The sequence below is a fragment of the Mytilus californianus genome, unplaced genomic scaffold (assembly GCF_021869535.1).
Source record: "Mytilus californianus isolate M0D057914Y unplaced genomic scaffold, xbMytCali1.0.p SCAF_23, whole genome shotgun sequence".
Taxonomy (NCBI): domain Eukaryota; kingdom Metazoa; phylum Mollusca; class Bivalvia; order Mytilida; family Mytilidae; genus Mytilus; species Mytilus californianus.
The window spans coordinates 3,377,898-3,391,042 of NW_026262672.1; the positions used below are offsets into that span (position 1 = coordinate 3,377,898).

Sequence of the window (13,145 nt, forward strand, 5' to 3'; positions counted from 1 at the left end):
TACAATTTTTCAATTTCAGAGCTTATATTGATAACAGCACCTGGTACAATATCGGGTAACCTTTCTATTTCAAATTATTAACTTCATTTATACACTGTACCAATAAATAAGATCTTGGCATGTCATTGTGAACCCTTGTTAATTCGTGGTAAGCAGCATCACTAACACAGAACCTATTTATCAAAAATACCAATATCTCGTCTTGATCTTTAAGTGTCATGCAATTAAAATCTGAATAATTCTTTTCTTGAAAATTTAAAGAAATATATTTTCCTTTAGCGCTGGTCATAGTAATGCATTTTGGATTCAAGCTGAAAGTGTTAGAACACCAAAGAGGTATGTGCGCAGTGATGTTAAGGCAATTTCGATTAGATTTGGTCAGGGGGAGGTAACTCCGCAAAGACCTCATTTAATATTCATATATTCATTAATGGCGATGAGCCCGAAAGCTGCGTCTATCGGTAAAAATGTATGATAACAAATCACATACATGCATTTGAATTAAAAACGGGTATCAATATGATTTAATTTATTTACTGAAACGCGAATATTGTATGTTTGTGTCTTAATTATATTGTAAACGGTTACAATAGCTGTTTTTCTTGCGGAGATTGTCCGCTTGCGAGACTCGCCTCCTTTTGAGGATCAACCAATCAGAAGACGATCGCCGTCGTAAAGATGTTTGTGGTTTGCAGAATGGAAAGCACCTTGCTGCGGAAAATATTTTCACTTCTACGTGAAAATCTAACATGAAAAGTAAGTTTAAGACACGAAATATGTAAAATTTATGAAACATACATTGTTTCTTTTGGTGATCATTCCTTTCAGATGGCGAAAAATGGCACAGTATAAGAAAAAAACGAGTTCAGTGTTAGCAAGTATGATATACACGTGGTCAAAACGAAAGTAGACTGCAAAAAATATATGAAATTAGAATAATTTATAGAATCTAGTCAGTAAATGAACAGAATATCGTATGAAATAAGTTTTCTGCATCTTGTCAAAATCCCATTCTCAACACTCGCCCTGTAATTCGTTCCTAATTTACGTTTTGTAGGCAACCTGTCTGGTAAATTTAAACACTGTTTCCACAGTTGCTTCGGAGCCCGGTACCCACATTGCTTGAGCCGGGATCTCTACCTCCAAAGCATGGAGACCGAACACGGGAGCCTTGGGCACACAACCTTCAGTCAGGGGTACTACTTGTACAAGTAATTTTTATTTACTTGAAGAAGTAATTATAATATACTTATATAAGTAAATTTGTAGGATACTTATACAAGTGTATTTTATTTACTTGTATAAGTAAATTTTTTTTTGGCCTAGTTATGTCCCTTAGACATTCAGATTTTTTTACTTATACAAGTAAAAAAGTCATCCTATCTTCCTTTCTTGAATTCTTAGAACTTCTTTGCTCTAACAGAATTTTGAATTGTCTGTCCTTTGCAGATGTCTTTACTATTCATTTAAGTGTAATTTCATGCACAATGAAAATCTCATTTGTATGTTATCTTTAGAACACTGCTCATTTACAAGCCCCCAAGGAGCAATTTTTGAAGGCCTTGCGCAAATACTTAAGATCTTTGCTCAATCAGTTTCTTTGTTGAATTAATGAGATGAAACATTGAACTCTTATCAAAAATTATGAGCTAACCTGAGAAAAATTGTTAAAGGCATGATTTTACATCTCAAAACTTGAGAATTTTTGTGGGATTGTAAAAAAAATTTACTTATACAAGTAAATTTTTCAGAAAATTAAGGGGAGATTATTCAAACATTATAATTAACTTGTATTGTCAACATATATTTGTTCCCCCTAACAGAAGTTCCAGTGGAAACTTTGTTATAAACAATGTCATAATATTTGTTCCTGTTGGAACAAATATTCTATACCATTTATTCCGTTAGGAACATTTACTGTAATATTTATTCCAGTGGAAATAATATTCCAGAATATTGTTTCCATTTGGAACTTATATTATGAAGGAACTTCTATTCCGTGACAGTATAAGTATATTTTATTTACTTCTTCAAGTAAATAAAGATTACTTGTACAAGTAGTACCCCTGACTGACCTTGTTCGAATGAACCATGAGCCCCTTATTTGGAGCCTGGGACACAAGGAACCCTGATCCCTTAATTAATAATTTGGAGCCCACAGACCATGATGGGATCCCCCAATTCCAGCCTCAAGTCCAGATTATAATATTTTTTGCTGAAGGCTTTGGGTATTTTTTAACGCCCTTTTTTTATAGATTCCTACTTGAAGTTGAAAGCTTCGAAAGCAAAACACAGCATGAAATCCTTTCATAATTTAGATGTCATAATTATTTGGACTAATCCCTGACCTTACACCGTTATCTGAAAAATGCCTGCACCTTGGATAAATTATCTTAGAAATAGTATTTTTCACATGTACTCAAAGTCATCAATATGACCAATAGCAAATATATATACTTGTTGAATGAATTGACCAATTTAAAAGCATAGTCCAAATATTATAATATTATGATTTCTTGAAAAACAGATTTGTTGATTTTTTACTGTGAAGCCTTCTGAAGGCATCACAGCAAAAAAATAAAGAAGCCTTTCATGACAATATATAATTGGACTAATAAATATATTATGTAGTTTGTTAATCATGACTACCCACCTTGACATGTTCTTTTAAGATATGGTTATCATCAGTATTTAAATTAAAATAACACTGCATGCATGCAGATCAGATATCTATATACATGTACCTCAGTCATAGCAAACATTGTCAAGGCAGTAAATTGTTTAGTACTGTAAATTCAGAAAGAATTGCGAGGTTTTTATGAATGTGAATAATGCGACTGAATGAGTATCACAATTATAAAAACTCACATTCGGGTATCAGCATAATTAGATATAACACTGTATAAGAAGATGTGGTATGAGTGCCAATGAGACAACTCTCCATCCAAGTCAAAATTTATAAAAGTAAACCATTATAGGTCACAGTACAGTCTTCAACACGGAGCCTTGGCTCACACCGAACAGTAAGCTAAAAATGGCCCCAAAAATGACTAGTGTAAAACCATTCAAACGGTATAAAACAACAGTCTAATCTATATAAAAAATGAGAAACGTAAAACACTTATGAACCACATCAACAAACGACAACTACTGAAAATCTGATTCCTAAATATCTGATATTGAGTTAGAAAAGTAGGGCCTTAAAATTCAGGATTTATGAACAGGAAATATTAAGAGAAAGCTTAATTTTTTACTTTGACAAGTATTGGATATGCATGTACCAACCATTCATCTTTATATTATTTTTTTGGGGGGGAGGGGAGGTTCTATCTAGGTACAATCAATTTTTAGCTGGGTATATATACTGCACAATGTAAATTTCATTTTGGTTGAATCATGAAGCAGAGCTACTGTACATGTACCTGAGCCTGTTAAGTCTTGGCTTAAATACAAACAATGTAGGCTTGCTTTATTTGAGCTTGTTGAGGTACATGTAGTTGTAAATAAACACTAAATCAGTGGCAGATCCAGAAATTTTCATAAGTGGGGGCCCACTGACTGCCTAAGAGGGGGCCCAATCCAGTCATGCTTTAAGTGATTCCCTATATAATCAACCAAATTTTTCCCACAAAAGCCACCCCCCCTAAATCCTTCTCTGTAAATATTGCTTGTATTATTTTCTTAGTGTTATATAGTTCTTGGAACATCCCAAACACTATAGGCCCTAGAGACCAACAAATTACAGAATAAATATATACAAGTACATGATATACAGTGACATATAGTTGCTAACATCTACTTTGTTTGGTCTCAGGTATATAGTTGTCTCATTGGCAAATGATTTGTAATCAAACCACATACATGTTGTATTATTTTTAATGAGGCCTGGAACTATCCATGGATTTTGTATTGCCATATAATAAAACAAAAGTCAGACAAATTTTGACTTTACAATGCAACAGAAAATGTGTGTGTTAATTTTTTGTTAAATGGTTTAAAAAATGTACCGGTAGTACTTTTTTATAAATGTTATAGGTACTTGGGAGTTTTTCATAATCTTAGGAAAGGTTAAAGTTGTTCCCTAAAAACATACAAATTACATTGGACACATGAATTGCTAAAATCTGTGGGTGTTTTTTATGCCCTGCTCTAGGCAACAAGGGTATTTAGTGTTACCCTTGACTATCTGTCAAATTTTAGTTTCCGCAATTACTTTAGTATGTCTCATGAAAAATTTTATGAAACTCATACACAATTGCTAAGAACCACAAAATGCAGACAGACTTTCGGTTGTGATTTATTTACTGTTCTAGAGTTATGCCCCTTTTCATACCTGCAAACTGTCACTATTTGTGGGGGATTTCCCCCATGAAAGCTCTCAAATAGAAATTTTGTAAGAGCAATTTAGTGTTCAATTTTAAACAAAACAGTTAATTTTACAATTGCTATAGCATGTATAGGCTTTTTAAAGTATGGAGAAGTAAAAAAAACAACATTAAAATACATTTGAAGGCCCCCTTGAAGGTTTTATCAGACTATTAGAGCCATCTTTCAGGCAAAACCCCCATGGGCATTTTGATAAGTTGGCAAGTATGCCTTTTTGTCGAGCCTTCGACTTTAGTCGAAAAAGCGAGACATAGCGATCCTACATTCCGTCGGCGTCGTCGGCGGCGTCCACAAATATTCACTCTGTGGTTAATGTTTTTGAAATTTTAATAACTTTCTTAAACTATCCTTGATTTCTACCAAACTTGGACAGAAGCTTGTTTATGATCATAAGATAGTATCCAGAAGTAAATTTTGTAAAAATAAAATTCCATTTTTTCCATATTTTACTTATAAATGGACTTAGTTTTTCTGCCGGTAAATATTACATTCACTCTGTGGTTAAAGTTTTTAAAATTTTAATAACTTTCTTAAACTATCCTGGGTTTGTACCAAACTTGGACAGAAGCTTGTTTAGGATCATAAGATAGTATCCAGAAGTAAATTTTGTAAAAAAATAAATCCATTTTTTCCTTATTTTACTTTTAAATGGACTAAGATTTTCTGCCAGGAAACAACACGTTCACTCTGTGGTTAAAGTTTTTAAAATTTTAATAACTTTCTTATACCATGTATACTATTTTGGATTTGTACCAAACTTGGACAGAAGCTTGTTTATGATCAAAAGCTAGTATCTAGAAGGAAATTTTGTAAAAAAAATAAATCCATTTTTTCCATTTTTAACTTTTAAATGGACTTAGATTTTCTGCCAGGAAACAACACATTCACTCTGTGGTTAAAGTTTTTAAAATTTTAATAACTTTCTTATACTATTTTGGATTTGTACCAAACTTGGACAGAAGCTTGTTTATGATCAAATGCTAGTATCTAGAAGGACATTTTGTTTTCTTCCAGTTAACATTACATTCAGTCTGCAGTTAAAGTTTTTAAACATTTATTAGATTCATAAACTATCCTGGATTTTTACCAAACTTGGACAGAAGCTTCTTACAATCAAAAGATAGTATCAAGAGGAATATTTTTATTGATTTACTTCCTCATTTTTGTTGAGCCTGCGATTAACAGAAAAAGTAGGCGAGACACTGGGTTCCGCGGAACCCTTACGAATTTTTAACTTGCAAAATTGAAAAGGTTGAGCTGGGGCATTCATGTCCACTCTTTTATTGTTGAGTGATTTTTGTTCCAAAAAGATCTATCTAGACATGGTTCCTGTTACGAAATTTTCAATCACTTGACTTTTTATACGCTTGTCGAAGACGGGACATATTAACTGTACCAATGTCCATGATGTCCATTTGTCTGTCAACACTTTGTAAGATATTACTTATGTTTGATGTAATTTGATCACAACAATATCAAGATTTTATTTTAAAACATTTTGGCTGTGTCATTCCAGAGTTACAGGTCTTTAAGAGGGTAAGAATTGGGTACCCCAAATGGCGAATGACGATAAAATATTTGTGTAAATAACGTTAAAGATAAACATTTTACTCCATTTGATACCAAGTAGCTACAAAATGAGATATGAGATAAAAAATCAAGGCTCATTTGATGCTAACGGTAGCGAAAACCATAACCCCCTCCCCTGTAAGGTAAATGGTTGCTCCCTTAGGAAATTATTTATGGTTGCTGTGGTTTTAAATGAAATATATATTTTAACAAAGGTTGGTCATGTTGGTGTACATGGTGTAGGGTTTAATTCTTACAAATAGTATTAAAATACCAGAGTTCTCATAAAGTGGTTGTCCCCAGGTTTTGACTACCAATAATTTTCAAAGGATTGAATGCAAGTTTGGTATTTTGCAATAGAAATAAAGTGAGGACCAGCAGATTTTCCTTAAGGACCACCAGGAAAAAAAAGATATCTAGAACTTTTTTGTCCAGTTGTCAGTGACTAAAATTAAACCATGACAGCCATGAAATCAGATTCTGCCAATTCTTAATGAACAAGTTAGTATTTGAAAGGGATCAATTAGAAACAGAGGCGGATTTAGATGGTTTTTCAGGGGGCCCGGGCCCCCCTTTTTGGGGAAAAATTTGGTTGATTATATAGGGAATCACTGAAGCATGACTGGAGCGGGCCCCCTCTTAGGCAGTCAGTGGGCCCCCACTTATGAAAAATTCTGGATCCGCCACTGAGAAATGTTCAAAATAAAGCCTGCAGTCCTTATACATGAACATGTACATCTGTAAAAAAAAAAGTTCAAAATTTCCACTATACATACATAGAACATCATAATTGACTTTGTGTTTAACCTACTTTATTTAATTTGTAATTTTGTAGCATGTAATTGACAGTAACCGAAAAGTAATGTAATCACTTTTGCTAAAGTAATCGATTGCAATCGATTACATACAAAAATCAGAGTAATTTTTATTAATCGATTACACAAAAATCCTTCAAGTAATCGATTATTAATACATTTGTCAGTAATCGTGCCCATCCCTGGTCGTTTATTGGTATGTCGTTGGTGTTGTCGTCCGAAGACACATTGGTTTTCGCACTCTAACTTTAGTTAAAGTGAAAGGATCTCTATGAAATTTTACCATAAGGTTCAATACCACAAAGGGAAGGTTGGGATTGATTTTGAGGGTTATGGTACCAACAGTTAAGGAATTAGGGGCCAAAAATAAGCATTTTTATACGACCGCAAAAAATTTTTGGGGATCTTATAATGGTATGATCATTGATGATGTCGTCGTTGTTGTCTGCGTCGTCGTCCGAAGACACATTGGTTTCCGGACAATAACTTTAGTTTAAGTAAATGGATCTCTATGAAATTTTTAAAGAAGGTTCAATACCACAAAAGGAAGGTTGGGATTGATTGACCCAACCGTTTAGGAATTAGGGGCCCAAAACAAACATTTTTCTAGTTTCAGGATAATAACTTATGTATAAGTATTTCGATTGCTCTGAAATTGTACGACAATGTTTAATACCACAAGTAGAAGGTTGGGATTTATTTTAGGGGTTATGGGGCCAACAGTTTAGGAATTAAGGGCCAAAAAGAGGCCAAAAACAAGCATTTTTCTAGTTTCCAGACAATAACTTGTGTGTAAGTGAATGGATCTCTCTGACATTGTACCACAAGGTTCCATATCACAAAGGGAAGGCCAGGATTGAGTTTGGGGTTCATTGCCCAAATATGGAGGAATTAGGGGCCAAAAACAAGCATTTTTCTAGATTCCAGACAATAACTTGTGTTTAAGTGTATGGATCATCTGAAATTGTACTACAAGGTTCAATACTACAAAGGAAAGGCTGGGATCGAGTTTTGGGGTTATTGCTCCAAGGTTGGTTTCAAAAAGTTGGGGGGGGGGGGGGGAGGGGGGGGTCCAATTTTTTTAGAGGATTCATATTTTTTTTTCAAAATTTTTCAAATTTTGAATTTTTGAAAAGTTTCAAGAAGAAATCTTCAATTGCACAGTATTGCGCAATAGATTTGTAAGATCTTTGACCACATTTATTTTGTGTCAGAAATCTATGTTTTGTCAAAAATTTGATCACAATCCAAATTCAGACAGTATCAAGCTTGAATCAAATTTGTACCAACTGTTCAGGGTTCGACCTCTGCGGTCGTATCAGGCTGCGCTCAGCGAAGCATTTTATTGTAACTTCCAAACATAACTTGTGTGTTACTGTATGGATCTCTCTGACATTGTACCACAAGGTTGCATATCACAAAGGGAATGCTTGGATTGATTTTGGGGGTAATTGCCTCAAAATTTTAGGAATTAGGGGCCAAAAAAGGGGCAAAAAACAAGCATTTTTCTAGTTTCATTACAATAACTTGTGTGTAAGTGTATGGATCTTTCTGAAATTGTACTACAAGGTTCCATATCACAAATGAAAGCTGGGTTTGAGTTTGGGGTAATTGCCCTACACGTTTAGGAATTTTGGGGCCAAAAAGGGGCCTAAAAACAAGCATTTTTCTAGTTTCCAGACAATAACTTGTGTTCAAGTGTATGGATCTCTCTGAAATTGTACTGCAAGGTACCATACCACAAAGGGAAGGCTGGGATTGAGTTTGGGGGTGATGAATCATAAGGGGGTTCAAAAAATTTGGGGGAGGGATTTATTTTTTCCTTTTTTTCCTTTTTTTTTTTCTTTAAGATTTTCCATTTTAAGGATGTTTGCTCCTCTTGATTTTGATTTTTTGTCAGATATTCGGAATCCTCTGGTTTTATCCATGTTTTCCATTAAGAAATTTTGTCCACTAACCCCTACTTTTCTTTTCATAATTTTATTACATATAGTTTTAAAAGCCATATTTGAAAATCTTATAAAATCCTTGTTATTTTTTCAATGTTTTTGAAAGAAAAAGGGTGCCAATGTTAAATGTATGAAAAATCTAGAGAGAATCATTTCCCGCCAAATTTTCAATGGCTTATATCTCGAAAACAAGCACACGGACCCTTCATTTTTTTCTGCTTTTTTAGTTCCTTCATTAATTTACTATCAATTTATGACAGTCTTTCAAAAAGCTTGTTATTTTGAAACAGAGTAGCGAACATCCTTAAATTGGTTATTTCTGATTTATATATAAAAGCAAATAATAATGACATGGTTTGAATATGTAAATTAAAAAATTTTAAGTTCTTAGACCACATTCATTCTGTGTCAGAAACCTATGCTGTGTCAAAAATATAATCACAATCCAAATTCAGTGCTGTATCAAGCTTGAATGTTGTGTCCATACTTGCCCCAACTGTTCAGGGTTCGACCTCTGCAGTCGTATCAAGCTGCACCCAGCGGAGCATTTAATTGTATATCATATTTGTTTTTATACGCCTGTTAACGGGACGTATTATTGTATACCGCTGTCCGTCTGTCTGTCTGTATGTCTGTCTGTCCGTCCGTCTGTCGTCAATATGTCTGCAATAACTCAAAAACACTTGAACCAATTCACATTAAACTTTGGTGAATTGTTTATATCTATTGACCTAAGCTCCCTTTCCTTTTTTAATGAATTTTAGATTTTAAGTTTCCATGTTTTGGGTTTTTTTCCATTAAAAAAGGGTGGTTTTCCAGTTTTCGGACAATAACTCAAAGACACTTTCACCAATTTGCAAGAAACTTTTGTAAATTGTTTATATCTATTGACTTGAGCTCGCTTTCTATTTTTATAAATTTTAGATTTAACGTTTCTGAGTTATGGGGTTTTATTCATTAAAACAAGGGGGATATTTAGTTATCTGACAATAACTCAAAAATAATTTCAGCAGTTTTCATGAAACTTTGGTGAATTGTTTATATCTGTTGACGTAAGCTCCCTTTTGTTTTTTTATATATTTAAGATTTTACGTTTCAGAGTTATGTGATTTTATTCATAAAAAAGGGGTGATTTTTTCATGAATTTCTGATATGACATTTAAGAAGTTATTGAAATTTATTCTTTGAAATAGCTACGGGCCTATCATGTGCACTCATGGCAAAGCTGTTTATTCATTTATTGTTAATGTTCATGTACATAAATCAGGCTGTACAGTGACCTATATGCATATATGGAGCATTACATTCATATAACAAATAGTTACATAAGAAAATCTATTAATATAAAGATAAGAAGATGTGGTATGACTGCAAATGAGACTACCATCCACCAGAGACCAAATGATGTAGATGTATGCATCTATATATAGGTTTCTGTGCTGTCTTCAACAATAAGCAAAACCAATAAAACATTAAGCTTAAGAACATGTAGAAGGCCCCCCCCTTTTTTTTCTCTAACCTTGAACAGTAGTGTATCATTACAACATAGGAACAAACTGTAAACAATGGTCAAAGATGGTGAAAAAGGCTTGACTAAATCGTCAGATCAACACGTAGTACAAAAAAAAAAGGCACAAATTACTTGCAAATTCTGAAAGCTAGTTCAAATATAATTACAAGTTATGGAAAAGGCATGTTTGTGATACAAAAAAAATCATCAGCTCACATCAATAGATTTGGTTCAAACTTAGGAGTTTATAATTAAATATTATTGAACATTTTACTATACAAATACAGGTATACAGATAATCTAAAGAGAAAGCTATAGTAGGAATATTTAATCTTCTCAGGTATCTGGCTTCTGTTGCTTGGAAACAGTTATGTTTAAACAAACTGTATATATAAAAAAGAAGATGTGGTATGATTGCCAATGAGACAACTCTCTACAAGAGACCAAATGACACAGAAATTAACAACTATAGGTCACCGTACGGCCTTCAACAATGAGCAAAGCCCATACCGCACAGTCAGCTATAAAAGGCCCAAAAATGACAATGTAAAACAATTCAAACGAGAAAACTAACGGCCTAATTTATGTACAAAAAATGAACGAAAAACAAATATGTAACACATAAACAAACGACAACCACTGAATTACAGGCTCCTGACTTGGGACAGAGATATGCATATTTTCCTGAAAGAGCAATAATTAATCTTGCACTTTTTTTCTGTTTTCAATGGTCGCAATAATAAACGCATGCAATAATTTCTGAATTTACATGATTATATATCACATATATATATATATGTCATGTATGTTCTTGTATAAATACTAGTAGATATGCTTAAATCTGGTTTAGGATAATATTTTTTACAGTTATTTGCAATTATCTATAACATTTTTTTTATTTTAGGAAACAGTAATGAATGAATGAAGATTTGTATCCCTTTTCAATTCATCTGAAAACCTGATGATTGAGCGGTCTTGCAAAAAATGTACCTAAGGAGTCAGATGGGCTAATGCATTCATTTCCATAAACTGGACTCAGTAACTGTTCAAGGGTAAGTGGTTGTAAAAAAAAGTTTGATATTATACTTATTTGTTATTTAGTAGAGACAATAAAAGAAGAAGACTTTAAAAAATTTTTGCCTTTTTCAGGGTCGAATTGAGAATTTTTCAGGTCGAATGACATACCCTGTTTCACCACTACTGTACAGTGCATGAGTGTTTTGTTTGACACCCTGCTCTTTTTAATATGTCTGTAAACTGACAGAAAATGAAAAATAATCTTAGTCAGTAAATCTTGTTAACTTTTAATTTTACCAAATTATAAAGAATAAGGCTCTGCATTAATTTCCACTAATTTCTTTTAAGAGTTATGGGACACTAAAATTTGACATAATAAGCAATATTTCATGTTTCGCACATTAACAATTTATGAAGAATGTTTTTCTTATTTACAATTTTGATTCTGCCGTTCTATAGTTCTGATACTTTCATCTTTAAAAATAAGTCTCTGTATGTTATTTTTTTAAATTTTTTTTTACTAGCTATAGCTAGGACAAATGAATATACAGGACTTGTCATTACTGCATTAGGAAAATTACTAGTTCTTGTGGAAAATTAAAGGAACATCAAAATCCTTATTATATACAAACTATTGATCTGCATATGTATTGTTAAAGAACAAACATCCTGCAAAGTAGTAAAGTTCTAATTTAAAAACTGCAAGTGTGTGCTTGAAAAACCATATACAGGTACCTAGCATGAATAATTTCACCAAATTTAAACAAATGACAAAGTTCAAATTCCTGTGATTTGAGGAAAATATAAAGAAAGAAAATGAATCCTGATAAAATGCACAACAGTAATATATTTTCTGATGCCTTTTATAATGTAAAAAGATTTTCCTCATACTTTTCCTTGAATGGGGCATAGCATGAACAGTTTGAGGTTATATTTTGATGCTCTATTGACACATTATTTGTCTTTTACCTACTTTTATGTTAAAACTGCTGTACTTGCATTCTGTTTATTGCTTGTGGGATAATGTTCTGTTTTGGTTAATGTGATTAGTAATTTTTGTATTTTTTCTATTTCAGCTTTACACAATACCTGAGTGTACATTTCCAGTTACTAATTACAATGATTTATGTGTAACCTAAATTTCATATTGTTACACTTCTTCGTCATTGGTCAGATAGAATTAGACACATCTCTGGAGAAGAAAAAAATCTTTGTAAAGTTCAAGACAGAATTAATGAAAAAGATCAAGAACTAATACAACTATATGCTTGTAGTACAGATGTAAACTTTTATGAAATGTTTCAAACTAAAGCTACACTTTAAAGCTTTCTGAAAATATATTAAACCAGGAGACATATTAGCTACAATTTAATTTTAAGATGACACTGGACATTCTTAGTTGTTTATTACTCAATGAATAGTTAGTTTATAGCATAAGGCCATAAGTTATTGTGACCCAATTAATCTGTTATAATGATATTTACTTCATTTTTTAAAAATTGCATTAATATTTGTTTATGATCAATGAATCAGAAAAACAGTGTTTGTTTGTTTTTTTTTTTATTTAGAAAATTTATTACCAAGAGTGGAGGTCTTTGAAATAGAAATCTATGGATTTTCTTTTCTATATGGAGTAAAATGGTATTTCATGTATATGTTGTATAAAAAATATAAATACTAGAAACAAAAAAAAACATGTCTCATATTATGATCTGCATTCCTTATAAAAATAAGAAAATATGGTATCATTGCCATTGAGACAACTCTCCACAAGAGACAAAAGGACACAGAAATTTAAAAACTTCTGCAGTTCACTACGGCCTTCAACAATGTGCAAATCCCATACCAATTATTCATGCTTATAGTACATCCACTTTGTACTTTTTTATTGATATTGGT

General features: G+C 32.6%; 1 long non-coding RNA gene across 1 annotated transcript; it reads left to right on the forward strand.

The window, feature by feature from the left end:
• Window positions 1-370: 370 nt before the first annotated feature.
• Window positions 371-12,789, forward strand: LOC127732317 (uncharacterized). The gene is made up of 3 exons (XR_007996177.1): window positions 371-756; window positions 11,134-11,281; window positions 12,323-12,789. It is a non-coding gene; the product is annotated as an uncharacterized LOC127732317 (long non-coding RNA).
• The last annotated feature ends 356 nt before the right edge of the window (window positions 12,790-13,145 follow it).